This window comes from Lepisosteus platostomus, chromosome 18 (genome assembly GCF_059453375.1).
Source record: "Lepisosteus platostomus isolate fLepPlt1 chromosome 18, fLepPlt1.hap1, whole genome shotgun sequence".
NCBI lineage: Eukaryota > Metazoa > Chordata > Actinopteri > Semionotiformes > Lepisosteidae > Lepisosteus > Lepisosteus platostomus.
Window position 1 is genome coordinate 12,487,047 of NC_142628.1, and position 15,991 is coordinate 12,503,037.

The 15,991-nt window shown below is 37.5% G+C and overlaps 1 protein-coding gene across 14 annotated transcripts in view; it reads right to left on the reverse strand.

Annotated features, from left to right (window-relative positions):
- Nucleotides 1-15,991, reverse strand: part of large2 (LARGE xylosyl- and glucuronyltransferase 2) — a 271,183-nt gene that overhangs the window by 225,636 nt on the left and 29,556 nt on the right. For all 14 annotated transcript variants that reach the window (XM_088612019.1, XM_088612017.1, XM_088612014.1 and 11 more), the window contains one exon: nt 719-833. The gene's annotated coding sequence lies outside the window, so the exon portion shown is untranslated. The remainder of the gene's footprint in view (nt 1-718; nt 834-15,991) is intronic.

The window sequence follows — 15,991 nt, forward strand, 5'->3', positions numbered from 1 at the left end:
CTGGATGCATAAAACAGTCTACTAGCAAAGGTATTACAGCACTTTAGCCCACTTTTGTAGCTGGTAGGATCACACAAAAAAAAACACACACAGTAAGGGGTGGCTTTCAAATATCCTCTTCCTGCAAATTTGCTGACATTTTCCTGTTAAAATGTGACACTAATTACAAGTAAAAGATGAGAAAAGAAGAGCCTGAGGATTAATCTTAAGCAGCCTTGATCTGTAACTTATTTCATTTAAGCTTAGATATTTTCCACCTGTGCACATACTTACTACACAATCACTTTATCTGCTACTTGGTATTCAAATATATTGAAATACTACAGCTAAATGCAGAAGTACAAGAAACTACAACAGCACGTTTTGTTTTTTTAACATGATCTCTGTATACGTTTAAAGGCAGTTTACTTTTATGGCAAAAGACACTTTGACAGGTAAATAGCATGCTGAGACACATCAAGTAACACTAAGCAATTTGTCCAAAACCACTAGGACAGAAACGGGGAAAAAAAGCATCCAGTCACCATGTGAGTTCAGATGAGGTACAAATGAGCAAACCATCTTGTGAAACACAAAAAAATTCCTTTATGACGTCTACGTTTTGAATGTCTCTCTGAATCAGTTTGGCTCAGTCACAACTGATCTAAAATGCTTATTAAATATGTCAGTCGAAATGAAAAATGAAGGGTGTATTTTGATAGAAAAGGAGAACACCTACCCCAAACAAACAACACCACAAAGTCTGAGAGCTCAGGGTACAATCGCCATTCCGATGAAGAGTTCAACCTCGCTCTCCCCAGGAGCTGCTTGGGAAAGGAGGGGAAGCTTCTTCGCTGCAAAAGAGAGTTATATTCGGGTTAAAATAAATGCATTAACATATTAACTTGTTCCCTGGAAGGAAAGACGTAAAGATAAATGCTGATGGAAGCAAAATTGTTCCTGGGATGGGATTCATAAACAACCCGCCAGATGAAATGCTTTCTTTAAACTTCAAACACAGCATCTTTTTTTTTCTTTAGCACATACTGATGCTATCATATTCAATGGTTTGGGGGATATTTACGAATGTTTCTCACTGCAAATATGTGGAATTCAAGGAAAGGGGATTTTGCAGGACACTGGACGGGAACATTGTGTGTGTTTACAGCCAGACAGGCAGTGAAAATACAGGTCAATTCATGCATTACTAAAAATATACTCACTCCATTTACAGATTTGATAAAAGATAAAAAGTCACAACTGATAATTAGCTCTGACAGACCTCTGCAGTTTAATGGGCCTTGTCGTATAATGAGACAAGCAAGTGTTGAGGTTTAAACCTAAGAGGCTTCCATTTGTATTGTGTCTTTTTTTAACGCATTGCATTTCACTACAAGTGCATTTACAGTATCCAGCGACATGAACATTGTGCATACCCTATCTAGTTTCTAAACTATTTATCACTAGTCAAGAGTCACTTGCCTCCAGATAATTTATTAGTTCTTATTACAGAACATATTAAAAAAAGATATACTGTATGTAATAACAGCATTGGGTCAACTCACCATATCATGAAAAAACGCTCATGCTCAGCTTATTCTGCATGGCAATGCAATGATCTGCCTACAGTACGTGTCATTTCTTGTGGCTCATTTAAGGGTATTGTTCCGATAGCTAATGGACAGTATTTTTCTTTTCCAGACAGAAACGTTAGTTATATTGACCCTTGTGCAGTCTAGTTCATCTTTCTCCAATATTGGCCATGCGACCAACCATGAAATCTCTATGAAATATTTTTTGAAATAGTTTTGGTGTTAAAACGCTGTGAGCTAGTACCAGGAACTCCTAAATATCTGAAATCACACTTCAATTCAAAAGAATTGAACAGATATCACAGAATAATAAGTAATTTGCAAGAAACGGGTTTCTTGTGAAAATATACGTTTTTGCTCAAACAAGTAGTCTTAAGTCTACTGTTGCATCCCATTACAGAACTAAAAATAAAAGCAAAGTTGCAAAAGTAGCAGAAGAAATCATCGTGCTTTGTCAAATGGTATGGCAATACTAATGCCCTGTTTGCTGGAGTTTTTAAGGCTATACCAAACAAAATGCAACACACAGCAGCTAGAATCTTAAAACACTAGTATTGTGCTCATTTTATTCCTATTCAAGCATCTCTTCACTTGCTTCCGTCCAAAATTCACTTTAAAAGCCTACTTATGACTTTCTTTACTTATGATTAAGGCTTTGGATGGCTTGCCCCCCTCCCTCACGTCATACACTTAGCCAACAATTTCCCCAGTCAGAATCTTCAAAGCTTTGATGCAGGTCTTCTGTCCTTTCTGTGTTTACCTTTCTGCATCCAAACATTGGAAGATACTTCCAGATTCTAGTAGGGAACCTGACTCAATGGATGTTTTGTTTTTTAATCTCACCTGAAAATTCATCAAGTTTTTATTCCTACTTCTACTTTTTCTTTTTGTTTCCAGGTGCCATGCACAATGCTTTGGGATGTCCTCATGAAAGGTGTTGTATTTAAATAAAAATGGCCATGATGATTTTCTCTTAAATTAGTTAGCCAGCAGAAGTGTGGACTAGTAGCACGTCATATAGAATGGTTTGCAAGTTCAGATCCCAGGGAGGACAATATTGTTTTACCCTTAAGCAAGGCACTTCACTCGGATTGCTTCAGTCAAATGCTCAGCTGCATTTGAGTGACTAAATGAATCTAAATGAACCTGCTTTGAATAAAACCAGAACACAAATTAATAATAATTCATTCAAACACAGTGCAACAATCCAGCTGCTTGGTGGTACTAACAGCCAATTGGGAGTTAGATGGGAGAACCCACTTGCTGGGCGATAGGCAGCTGAGACCCAGGAAACTACGGGCAAGCATGCTGCAGGACTACAGTGCAATGCTGCACACAGGCAGAGGTTCAAAAAGCTTCAGGTGGGGATGGTGGTGTAGCAGGCATAGGGGGAAACCAGGACAGTTGGTTAGGCAAGCATGAAGTCATAGCACTAGAGAAAGGTTCAGGACTCCGGCAATCTGGGTTGTAGACAGGGAACACGTAAAGAGAGCCAAGAGGAGATCTAGAAATCATTGTCGAGAGAGCAGAGCACAGGGGACACAGCTAAAGAACACACTAGAGACTCAGAGTCCAAGGTGTATAACGGAGCCCAGAGAAGAACCTGAGCAGCCCTTAAAAAAACAAAAGCAGGCAAGGTGGTAACTGCCTCCAGGTGATCCAGGCCTCCTGTTAGCTACTGTCCAAGGTAACCTGTGCTTAGTGACAGGTGGGTGGAGCTGCCACACCAACGCTGGTGCGCTCCGCAGAGCAGCCGCAGGAATGAGCATGAAACACAGAAGCCGAAACTGGGAAATAAGATGGAATGAGGGTGCATTATCAGCAATCTTTTTTTTAATCTTAAAAGGTCTCTTGCTCAACAGCAGATCTAACAGAAGTAAAAAAAAGCAATTGAAATAATATTCCCCAAATTAACAGACAAGCATAAAATATTGTACATATCAGCACTGTCATATATTAAAATCTATATTTATAAAAGCAAAAACTTCAAGTGTTCATAATCTCAGGTGAATAGTCTAAACGGGCTCAGAAGCTCCGGACAGCAGTTTTTTATGGAATATACAGTAATCGTAACAGAAAACATTTATGACTATGTTTTAGCATCATTCCAAGGATAAAGGCTGTCATAAAAATGCTCAGGTTTAAGAACATTACACTACTTTCATTAATAAATTTAACTCTTAAGCTTAATTTTATCCAGGACAGTCCCTTCATTATGCTTTTAAAATAAATGCAACTACTTTTTTAACTGGAATATTACATATGAACCTCAGAAAGGGGAAAACTAAGTATTTAATGCAGGCCTTTTAGAGAAGTAATTCCTACAGTTATTTGTGGTTGATTCTGCTGCTGTTGTGTGGCTCTGCTTTTGACTGAGAGAAACTGAATTTCATATTTTTCAGCATCTCCTTGACTGTTTCACAGAAGGTACATGGGCTGGGGGATAATGAGCAGATCCTAAGCTTTGCCAGACCACCTCGCAAACTTGAATAATTGTTCCAGAAACAGAGGAGATCCTCTGGCTACGACAGGAGCTCTTTCTGATGTTGCAGCATACAGTCTGGCTTTTGAGAAGAGCAGAATAAGGCCAGTCAGTGATGTCTGTGGCTGATACCAGAAGAAGGGGGAAGGGAGTTGAATTCCAACTGTGAATCTTCCCAGGTGAATCTGTCTCCGTGTGCAGTCTGCTACCATATTCATGTAAACTGTGAATACAGGACTTTCTTGTGAACTGTACACATTTATTTTACACATAGCTTTCACTCAGTAAGAAACTCCTAAAATATGAAGACTTGTTTATTTTTCTTTCTGGTTTTCTTTCCTTGATAAAGCCATCTGTAAGACCAGGTAGCACAGCTGTGAAGATGATGTGCCAAGGAACTTCATGAATGCTGGTTACTAAATGCCAATCGGTTTACACGATAAGAGCCCTGAATAGTGGCAGAGTTCATCCATTGGATTTTACATAAGTAAACGTCTTAACTCTGCACACCTACAGTGCTGCCTATAACCACAGCAGGAGGCTTAACTTAAAGAACTGTAATGATTTTGATTTAGAAAAAGTTTTCGCACATACTGTAATTTGTCTTGCATTTTACTCCTTAGAGAGAGAGAAACAATAATGTTATTGCACAGGAGAACCAAATAACACAGATGGTATAAAGTAATGGCTCATTTGACAATTGGTTTATTTCTTTCTTCTGTTTCAAATTTTGAATTTTGATGTGGGTAATTTTTTTTAAAAAGAGACACATAAAATGTTCACTGGCATTTAATTTATCTGTCAAGTTAATTCGAGGCTTTTTTATTCATCCATCTGTCAAAAAGCAATCAGTGAACTTATTTGTTTAGTACACAACAACAATAAATTCTTGGATTGTTTTTGTATAATGCACAGCTAACAAATAACACAACTCTATTAAAATAACATTCCCTCAGGTGCTGTATTTTTTAATTTTATGGTAACATCTAAAAATGCTACTACTATTAATAATCCAAATATTGTCACAAGGTTAACGTGTTATCTCTTGCCAAAGGCTTAACTTACTATTCATTTTTTATGGAAAAATGATAAAAAATGTTGTCTATTAAAGAAAAAAAATAAAAAATGTATAACTGTTTATCCTGACAGTTTTTAAAAACACATGAATAAAATCAAACAAACAAAATTAATAAAGAGATACTGTACTGTATGATCATAACCTAAAGCTGTGTTTCTGTCTTGTAGGGTATATAGTATAACTCTCATAGCCTATCACAGTTATAAATATGCAAAAAGCATACACTTGCTATCATACTTGAAATTAAGATTAAAAGCTTCTCTTTTCTCTGCTGCAAAACCTTCAAATCACCAAACATGTTAATTATTTATACACTATACTGTAATTCCTTCAAAAATAAATACCCCAAAGTATTAAATTCACCTTCATTTTCATTATATGTTGAGATATGAGATCACCCTGTGGTCTGTGTGGGTCCTAATGCCCCAGTATAGTGATGGGGACACTATACTGTAAACAGGCGCCGTCCTTCGGATGAGACGTAAAACCGAGGTCCTGACTCTCTGTGGTCATTAAAAATCCCAGGGCGTTTCTCGAAAACTTCCCATTGGCCCTTACCAATCATGGCCTCCTAATAATCCCCCTCTATGAATTGGCTACATTACTCTGTTCTCCTCCCCACTGATAGCTGATGTGTGGTGAGCGTTTTGGCACACTATGGCTGCCGTCGCATCATCCAGGTGGATGCTGCACATTGGTGGTGGTGGAGGGGAGTCCCCATTACCTGTAAAGCGCTTTGAGTGGAGTGTCCAGAAAAGCGCTATATAAGTGTAAGGAATTATTATTATTATTATTATTATTATTATTATTATTATTATTATTATTATATGCAGAATCCCACCTTCTGAGATAAGACTCATTTTCCTTTTTGAGGATTCAAAATAAAATGATTTTTTTCTAATAAAGTAATTCAGTTTCTAAAAAAAAAATGGTGAGCCACACTGTTTAGGCATGATGTGGTTTAAGGCAGGTTCAGAGATAAAATGAGAAAATCCTTTGTTTAAGCTGATAAATGAAATAATGTCCTCTCAAATAGCTTCCCCTCTAACAGCTTTTAGTGTGCACTACTTTTAATGCCATCACTCAGCAAAATCACAGTTGACACCCATGAGTGTTACTACCAAGATGGTAATAATGGTCATCAAAGGTATTTCGGCACTTCAGAATTTTAAAACCCTCCACTTGGAAGAGCCCTTTTTCAGGCTCCTTTTCCGGAGATTGGGGGCTCTTAGATAGGAGTGAAGAGTGCTGGATGTTTCAAGTGTCGTGCTGTGGAGACAGTGCCACACGTTATGCTAACTCTGCACAACTCCCTGTACAATACCTCCAAGCCAAATCTCTGCAAAACACTGAACTGTCACTCAGCTGTACTGCAATAGGAAATTAAAAAAAAAGTAATGAAACAAAGAATACAAAGTCACTCGAAGCAACATATCGGATGGTGAGGGGATTCACATGAGTGGTGAAACCATTAACATGAAATGCAACTTGGGAAACATAAGTACTGTGGAAATCATACTTCTATTAAATAGCATTTTGTTAATAGCTTTTACTACCTAATGAAAATGATAAGGTTATTCACTATTTACAGCTTACATACCATACGTACAGACATGAAAAATAGAATATAAGATTTAAATGTAACCTTTCTGTAAGATGTCATTAGCACATAATTTTGCTAAGAAGGTTGCTTTTCTTCTCTCTGCCTCTTTTAAAGTCAATGCAGAGAATAACCATAAAAACATAATTTAAAAACACCTCCTCAAAGTAGAAAGAAACAGTCACTTAAGCAAATATATTTGGCAAAAATGATCAGTTCACCCCATTTTATTATTAGCCATCTGTTGTGCATAAAATGCTAATAGGTTTCTCAGAGGGACAGAGGATAGAGAATTAGTTTAAAATGGAGTCCATTTGAAGTGCACCATTAAACTCTTGTTTTTACCCCATTAGAAACTGTGTTTCATTAATACTACAGGCTATAATCATTTCAGTGTTTATTAAAGCCAGCAAAGGAAGGAGGATATTGGAAGTGTCTATCCATCAGTGCATGACAGACCCTCATTTCACCAAACAGATTTCATAGGATAACACTTTAAAATGGAGTAAATTGGTTGTCACTCTGAACTCAAATGGGCAAATGGATGACTTTGGTTTGAACGACGTCTGCGACTGACCACAGTGTAGCTGTGGTTTACAATACCAGACACTCTATTTGGAAATCAGATTTAAAAGACAAAGGATGGAGGAACAGCACTCAGTACAGTGTAAGGGATGAAGGGTTAACCTACTCTCTTAAGTTCTATTTTTGAACCACCACTCACCTAGAAAAAATACTATACAAGGCTAGATCCCAGGAGAATACATTTCTTTATTTAAATTTCTTTCAGCACTGTTATCTAGTTTGATGACTTAGAAAGACTGAGCAGCCTAATCCATGAGACTCAAACTACCCAAAGTACCTGGAGGGCTTAGTGTCTTAGTGCCTCCTGGTTTTTGGTCCAACATGAGCAGGCAAAAAACTTAATGATCTTATTAACTGGACAGCTTATTAGCTTACTTAAGGCTGGCTTATAGGCTTGAGGTTTTTTCCCCCCCACAAGAAAACATACAAAACATACTAATGCAAAAAGCAATTATGTACATATTTTGTACCAGCTTTAAGTGGCTTTCTGTCCCCTGTTCTGTTCAATATCCTATTTCCATCATCCACGCATCCCTTCCTTAACTGATCCCAAAATTAATGGCCCTGGAGTGCTTCAGAGGAAGTTTCCAGTAATAGTATTTCTAAGAGAGTGCACCATTTCCAAAAATTGACTTTTAAATGTGATTTTGAGCCAGAGTTATTGGAGATGCATTCTCCTTTTAACAGCTAGTACCCTGCAGATGAAACATTACACCATTTCATGAAACAGCTCAAGGTTAACAATATACTTCAATAAAAAAAACTTTACCCAAAATCCAGAAACATTAACTTTCAATTCTGGGATGCACACAAGACAAGCAGTTAAACACATCGCCAAGAAACATATATGCGTTTTCTAGAAGGTTGATTTTTCTCTTGAGATTATAAATACTCTTAGCCTTTCCGAAATAATACAATTTGTGAAACTATTAAAACAACTTACTCACTCATTCTATACAGTAAAAACCTCCATTCATCTCCAGGGATTCTTAAAACAATGAGCTGAGGTAAATTAAGCATGTAAATGTCTGCTTTCATCTCTCCAAAATTTCCCTAAGGCCACTTTCCTTAGGCAATTTCATTGCTAATTAATGCTGAAGCTCCAAACTGGACAACTTGTCGTATTTTCTAAGCGGTGATTTGGATTTATCAGAATGCACACGTGCACAACTATGCGCCCCCATGATAAAAATGAGATGTGTCAGTCCATTCATTGGTGTTTGCAAAACAGAAAGCTATGTTGATGTTTAATTGAGCTGGACACTTGGTATCTGAGAGGGGACTACTGGGACAGTGGAGGAGTCAGAACACAGGATTGTAATCCCACTGCAAGTACAAAACTGGGACTCGGGCAACAACACATCTGATACCGACATCAGACTTTAAATTACTAATCCCACCTGGAAATGTAGCAGGACTTGGGTGGAAAAAACCTGCCAGTTCTACTTAAAGCTGATAATTTTATTATAACATCCTCACAGTCTGTATTCTAAAGCTGGACTGCATGAATTCCCCACAAAATACTTTAGTATTTTACTAACAAGCAATCCAATATATATAATAATGTAAAGTACAATAATAACGTGTGAAGAAATGTCTTTGATTACAATACGTGGGTCAAGCTCAAAAATAATTTGCCATCTAAACATTTGGTTAGAATTTCTTGGAACTGCCTTCATTAAGAACATTATGGAAGTGGGATTAGGTGTTGGCTTTCAAATAAATGTGATGATCAATAGTTGTTAATGTGGTTCTCTGTGGAACTGATCATCCAATTGTCTTGAAACTCACAGGGTGCACAGATGGAATCATGAGCACATGAACAGCACTGGAAGGAGGGGGGAATATTGCCACTTACATACAGTGAATAGTTACAGATCGATTGTTCTCAGAGGTGATTGTATACATACGACATGAGACATGAGAAGAGGGTTTCTGGCTTGCTGACATGACCCCATGCATCTGGAGTGTAGTAAAAGCATTCCTGTTTTTTATGTCTTTTGCTGGTGTTTTCAATTTAGAAAACAAACCCTGCTGTTACGACAAAGCCTGTAATTGCATACTGTATATAATGTAGAAATATCCAGAATCTAAAGGATTCCATACCTAACATACTGTACAGTGTATTGAGCTGCGCTCCAGTTAAGTATAACATCATGAAACAAAGAAAGATTCTCAAACTCAGGGCATGGTTAACTTCGGGAAAACAATTACTGTCTCATTATTTCTCTAAAACGTTTTTTTATCAATTTAAAAAGAACAGACTACAGCTGTCAATAAATCTATGGATTGACTAGATTACAATCTCATTCACTGTCAGGATTTAGATATTTATCCAGCACAAAAAAACGAATGTGTGCCACCAGTGACACATACACAAATTCCATGGAGATCAGCCTCCAAATAACAGCATTAAAAGGCTTTATAATGAAAAACCTAAAAGAGTGAATAATCTGCTACAAAATACACAAACATTACGTGTGGAAGAAATGGGTTCTGACTCAGCTGATTAATTAACCTTCTTTGTCACCCTGTTCAAGAGAATTGATTCTTTCTGGACCCAAACCTAACATTTAGCCCACTTCTGATAACAACTACTCTATATGGAAAAAGAGTCGACACTTCATCATAATTCCATGGAGAGGACTAATTAAGATTTTTAAATGTCAGATTAAAAATAAACCCAACAAGACTGAAGAGATCTTGCAGGATAAATGCAGACCCCCTTGCCCATATTTCAAGCACTGAATAAAACTCTAATCTGTATACTGTATTTTCATACAGTATCAGAATGGGGAAAAGTAAAGCACCAGCACTGTCGATGTATCATTCTGCACCTAAAAACTATAAAACTAATTCAGCATCAGGAGATCTAAGCAGTTGCATCTGAGCATCTGGTCCGCACAGAACCAAATTTGTGAAGGACATGCCGTTGCAGTTAAAATCCAACAAAACTGATGCATGTTAAAGAGATATAGTATACGAGACATACAGTATAGACATCAGTTTCTTTTTTAAATGTTTTATGGTTATTAAACAAAGATACAGGCCTATTGGATTATTTTTTAATATAATAAAATATAATGTGCTTCTAAAAAGTATAAATGCAGCAATTTCATTTTCAAAAAAATAATTCCTATTTAGACCTACAGCATTAGTGGCCAAGCTGATATATTCTTAAGAACTACATTGATCAGCTCTTGGAATGTTAAAGGCAGGAGCAATGTCAAGTTGCAAGATTAAGAAAAGTGACTTTTTCATTTCACGCAGAACTGAAGCATACAGTGTGAAGTAAATCAGACCACATGCATCTGTGTGATTGGTAAGAGGCAAAAAAAACAAATACTACATACAATAAAAATGAAATCTATATTGCGCTGAAGAGGCAGGCTGTCTCTGAATGTGATGGTTTTTCACCAGGCAGTAACAACAGCCAGATTGAGCACCGCTCAATACACATTCTTTTAAATTAATTTCACACTTTTGCGTTGCCTGACAACACACTCTGTCAGCAGCGTAACAATCCCAAAGTCCCACACACACAGCACATACAGATCATGCTTCGGGAATAATTTTTGTGTTTCTTTTTTGGTAAGGCTTTTCTCGGCGTGCACATAATGCTTATCTTATCAAACAACAGCAAACGTATACAATACGTTCTTGCCCGATAAAAAGAGAGAAAAAGTTACCTACAAATCACAGTGGTCAGCATCTTGATGCCAGCCTCCTCGCATTAAAAAGGGTTTGGATAATGATTTCTGCAAGTCGTCACTGTGAAACCAGCAGCTTTTCTTTTTGGTCGTAAGCAGTTTTTCTGGTCCCACATCATAGCTCACTGCCCACAGCAGTTTGCGTTACAACATCATACTGTACCTCAGTAACAAGTTATTTCTGTCGAGAGAGTAAATCTTGCAGTGCATGATTAACTGAAGCACTATAAAAAACCTGCCCGTAGCGCTACAGCCTGCAAGGTCCTTGTAATCAAAAGTTACTAAAACTATAACAAGAAATCCAATTCAAACAACAGCACAACGTGGCCATGGCACAGTCAGTCTACTTCATTAACTGAAAGAGAAGAGCAAACTAAGCAATGTCAGTCTCTGCCTTCGTGTTATTTAAAATGGACTTTATCTACATCCCAATCAATGGGAATCTACCTTCAGCATACAGAAATAACCCGCACACATTCCTGTATTCATAAGCCATTCTTGCTCAAGGACAACCATTTGTCATTAGTAGTCAGAATGGATATGCAAACACAATCGCAGCACATTCAAGATCTAAGACATTTAGACAGAAAGGGACACCAAAGTCCTCTGCATTGAACACTGCAACACATGGATATTGAACCTGTAAGGAAAAATAAAGGAAGCAAAAAAGTCATTTTAAGGAGTGCCCTGAAAGGTATCGATGAAAACAATTTTGCAGCGCACGATCTCTGTTTCAGATGGAAGAGAGAATTTACCCTCCACAAAAACTTGAATTTTAAAATGCAGATTCACTCAAAACAAACCTATTGATGCACCTTGAACTACATCTGGACTTGCCTAAAAGAAAGCTGTAGCAAGGGCATGTTTAACCAATGTAATCCATGCAGCCAGAATCCGGTTTGTCACAACTCCAGAGCCACACACCCCAAACAAGCACAAAATCCATAGTACCTACAGACCAGCTTGCAGGTGCAGAACATTCAGGTGTTCTTCTAGACACCAAGAGGATTTCATCAGAATAACTGGCTCACTGCACTCTGTGCAAGTCATAAAATGTGAACCTTTTCTTATCTTTTAATTGATTTTGCAGAAGAAGATAAAGAGATTGAAGATTGTTTTGATTATCTCGGTGCATGCTGAAAACAAGAATGGAGAGAGTGCAGCAACCAACATTACTCATACTAATCAAAACGCCTTCATTTGAAAAAGATCCGTCCATGACCCTAGACAATGGAAATAATGTACTGACACTGCAATGAGAGTGTGGAGAAAAGCACTACAAAGCAGATAACATAAGGATGGGGATGTGACCGGTTTCTATTGAGCCATCACTGACCTTTCTGAAATACATTACTGAAAAACTACAGAGGCACATACAGTATAAACCACTTTTATATAATTTATATAAGCATTAAATACAAAACAAATTCTGTAGATTCTCACAGACATTTGTTCTATTTGTAGTCCATCTAATTTTATATAGTGTACTAACAATTCATATAAATGATACAATTTGGAACGGATTTCTTCGAAAAAGACACACAAATCAAAGGATCGCTTTCCTTCTTTGCTGTAATCTGCCTTGAGTTGAAACTGCAGCAGAACTCTAGAGGAAATAAAACGGGCTCGAAAAGACATCTTGTGTCTTTATTTCAGTCAAGAACATGCTGGCAGGGAGTGCGTTAACAAAGCTATTTTCTTTTTTTCTTGGTTTTATGAAAGCTACAAAATAAGAAATGGCTTCCGATTAAGAACACATTTAGTCAATGTTAAAATATGGGGCTACCTAGCCCAAGGGTATCAATTTGTGAATAGCTTCCAGACAAACAAGTGAAACAACCAAGCACAAAGCACAAGCTTTCAATTCTTTTTTCCCTGAAAACCCTAATTTATGTCAACCAATGAGCTAAAAGGCAGTGCCATTCCTACAGCAGCTATAGCTTTTCATTTTACAGCTAAACTGGGATTCTCCTAGGAAAACGTAAAAGCTCTCTGTTCTGATTTTTTTTTTTCACATACAGGCCCCAGAATGGTTCATTCATTCAGTTTTTCCTCCACTATGACCGGACTATTTCATGATGCATTTTTTCTGTGAATTCTTTGAAGTCTTCATAACTTCTGTTGAGCTCTTTCACACTTGAATACCCAACACGTTGGGTTCCAGATGAGTTAGAGCAAAATAAAAGGGCTGACCCAGGGTGTTCATTGTTTTCACACTACACAAGCACACTTGTTTATCAGTGCTTCACTACGTGTAAACCGTTGTTCTGCAATTACTATGAGAACAAAGAGAGGTGCCTAGAGTAATTCTGTGCTGACTGGGTGCATCACCTGGAGCGTCAGTGCTTGTTGGCAATTAATGAACCTTAATTAAATGAAATAAATGAATATCTGCCACTCTTTGAGAAGATAGCTGTCACGTTCCTAACTGCTCTCTGCCTGTGGGTGCAGAAACAATCTGTTCTTGCTGACAATGCAATGGCGGCGGTTATTTAAATGGCAAACATGAATACAGGAAGTGCCTTAAGAATCTGTCAGAGCTGTTTGCCACAGATATGCAAAAACCCAGACGAATTAAATCCACCCTACTCCAGATTCTTACATTTTACTATTGCCACCAATTAAATACTCCCTGGAGCTCACAATTAAAGGATCCTGCACATTACGCATTTTTAGGCTTACCAAAGAATGACCTGTGTCCAAATTAAAACCCTTGAATTTTCAAACTCCAAAAAAGAAATCTTTGATGTTTCAAAGGTGATTAAAAACAAGTGTTACACTGGCAAACGTGTTATGAGAACTGTTAAGTGGTGGTACAACTTCGGAGGTAATCCATTTACAAAGAAAAGATTACATATTTTTCTCTGGCAGCCAAAAACAGCTATGTCAGAAGAATTGATTTGTTCGTGGTGAGCTGTCCTACTGTTTGCTCGAAGTGTCTTTCATGTTAAAAATTGTATGTGTTCAATCACAATTGTTCTCCAAAATGAAATGGCACTCCGCAGCAAATCTCAACACAGCTGACCTCGCAGGGCAGTCTTTTTGCAGGGCACAGACTGCTGGATTACTGTAGAATAGAGTGGGGAAAAAAACCCCCAAACCCCACACAGCATTCCTTTAAGCAAGTATGACTGACATTTTGGTGAGCGTGGCTCAAACTTACGAGCTGAGTAAAAAATGTCTCACCTTACATCCTCAATGATCATGCTTCTAACCAGGGGAGTTGACAGGAAACTGAGAAAAGCATTTTAACATGAAAGTATCTATGATAATCAAACAACTGGTACAACTGGACAGCATATCTCTTCATTAGGGCTGCTCTCGATCTTAATTCCAAAAGCTTTATCAAATATTCCACTTCTTTTGCACATTTAAAATAGAGCTTCTGGGATATTCGTCTGTAAACATTAGGTATGTCTATGATTCAGAACCAACACGTTAGAGATGCTTCATGAAACCATTTGGATTATTTGAACAGGAGGTGTTGTGAATAACACTGAGGTGCTTCAAATCAGAAATCATATAGTCAGAGAAAAAAAATCTTCGCTTGATTGTAATTTAGAATACATGACTGCTACTATGCAAAAAAATGCATAGTAAATGCAAATTCCCCTTAGTCCATCTCCACCAGGAATAATGAATTTGCACAATCAAACAATTGTTTCATGCAGTACTGTGTTATTTTAATTGGAATTATTGAATATGGTACATTTGGTATTAGGAAATGTCTAAGCCTCCAACAAGCACCCATTTGAAAAAGCAGCCTTAATGTTCACCTTGCTATTGAGGGCCTCATTATGCTAAGTAGTTCTGTTGTATTTGTTGCCCAAGGAGAAAACAGGGGGAGGGGTTTGCCTAATCTAAACAGCTGAAGACTAACATAATAATGTGTGGAAAATCCAAAATATATTTTTGAATCAAAAAAGGCCAAATTTTGTTCTGGTCTTCTAGCGAAAAACTAGAACGCAGTAATTTCTCACTATAAAAACACCTCAAATTATTTTGAAGAATGCATTGGTTTTAAATCCACTGCTTTCTGTGAGAATACAAAAAGTGAACAATGGCAAAAAAAAAAAAATAAAAACATTGCAGTTTAAATGCTTAAATTAAAAACCACGAGAGCTCATTATGATGTTATTATTTCTGTGTGTAGAAACCAGCCCCTTGGGGATGTAACATATGTGTCCTTAACCATTTATATTTGAGCACCATGTCATTTGCAGCTTATAATAAAAAGCATGCATTTTATGAAATAATATTAGAAGCAGTATTTTCATTATCCCTGATTAAAAATGATTATGTGTTTTTTTTTTTCAAAATGCCACACTGCCCCAAACTGAACCCGCAGAGATTCTTACAGAACTGGTTCAAATTTAATCAGGATCCTTGAGATAGTTCTGGGAGTGTAATGTAACACACTTCTTTTTCAGCATGCTCTGATCACTGAATCACAAGTGGCGTTTCACATATTATATTAATAGACATCCCCAAAGCTGATGCCTTTCTCGTTCTGGTTTAGTGGTCTCAGGACATCTCTGAATTAGAAATAACCATCTTTGGAAAGGAGCAATAATACTGAACATTATTAAACAAATCATAAATCTCATCAGATCAAGTGTTGCTTGTACGTGACTGGAAACAGAACATTCCTCATACCACATGCTTTTCAACCCCCGCAGAGTATCTGCACTTCAGGAGGGCATTACATCATGCTTACAGAATTGCTATCCCATAGTACACCTGGTACACAAAAACGAGAAAAAAAAACCACGCCCATCCATCCACCTTCTAACCATTTTATCCAATTCAGGGTTGGGGGGGAGCCTATCCCAGCAAGCAATGGGCACAAGACAGGAAACACCCTGGACGGGATGCCAGTCCATCACAGAGCAGACACACTCACACCATTTTCCCAGAAGCCCATTAACCTACCAGTATGTCACATAGCAACCATAAATTCAACTC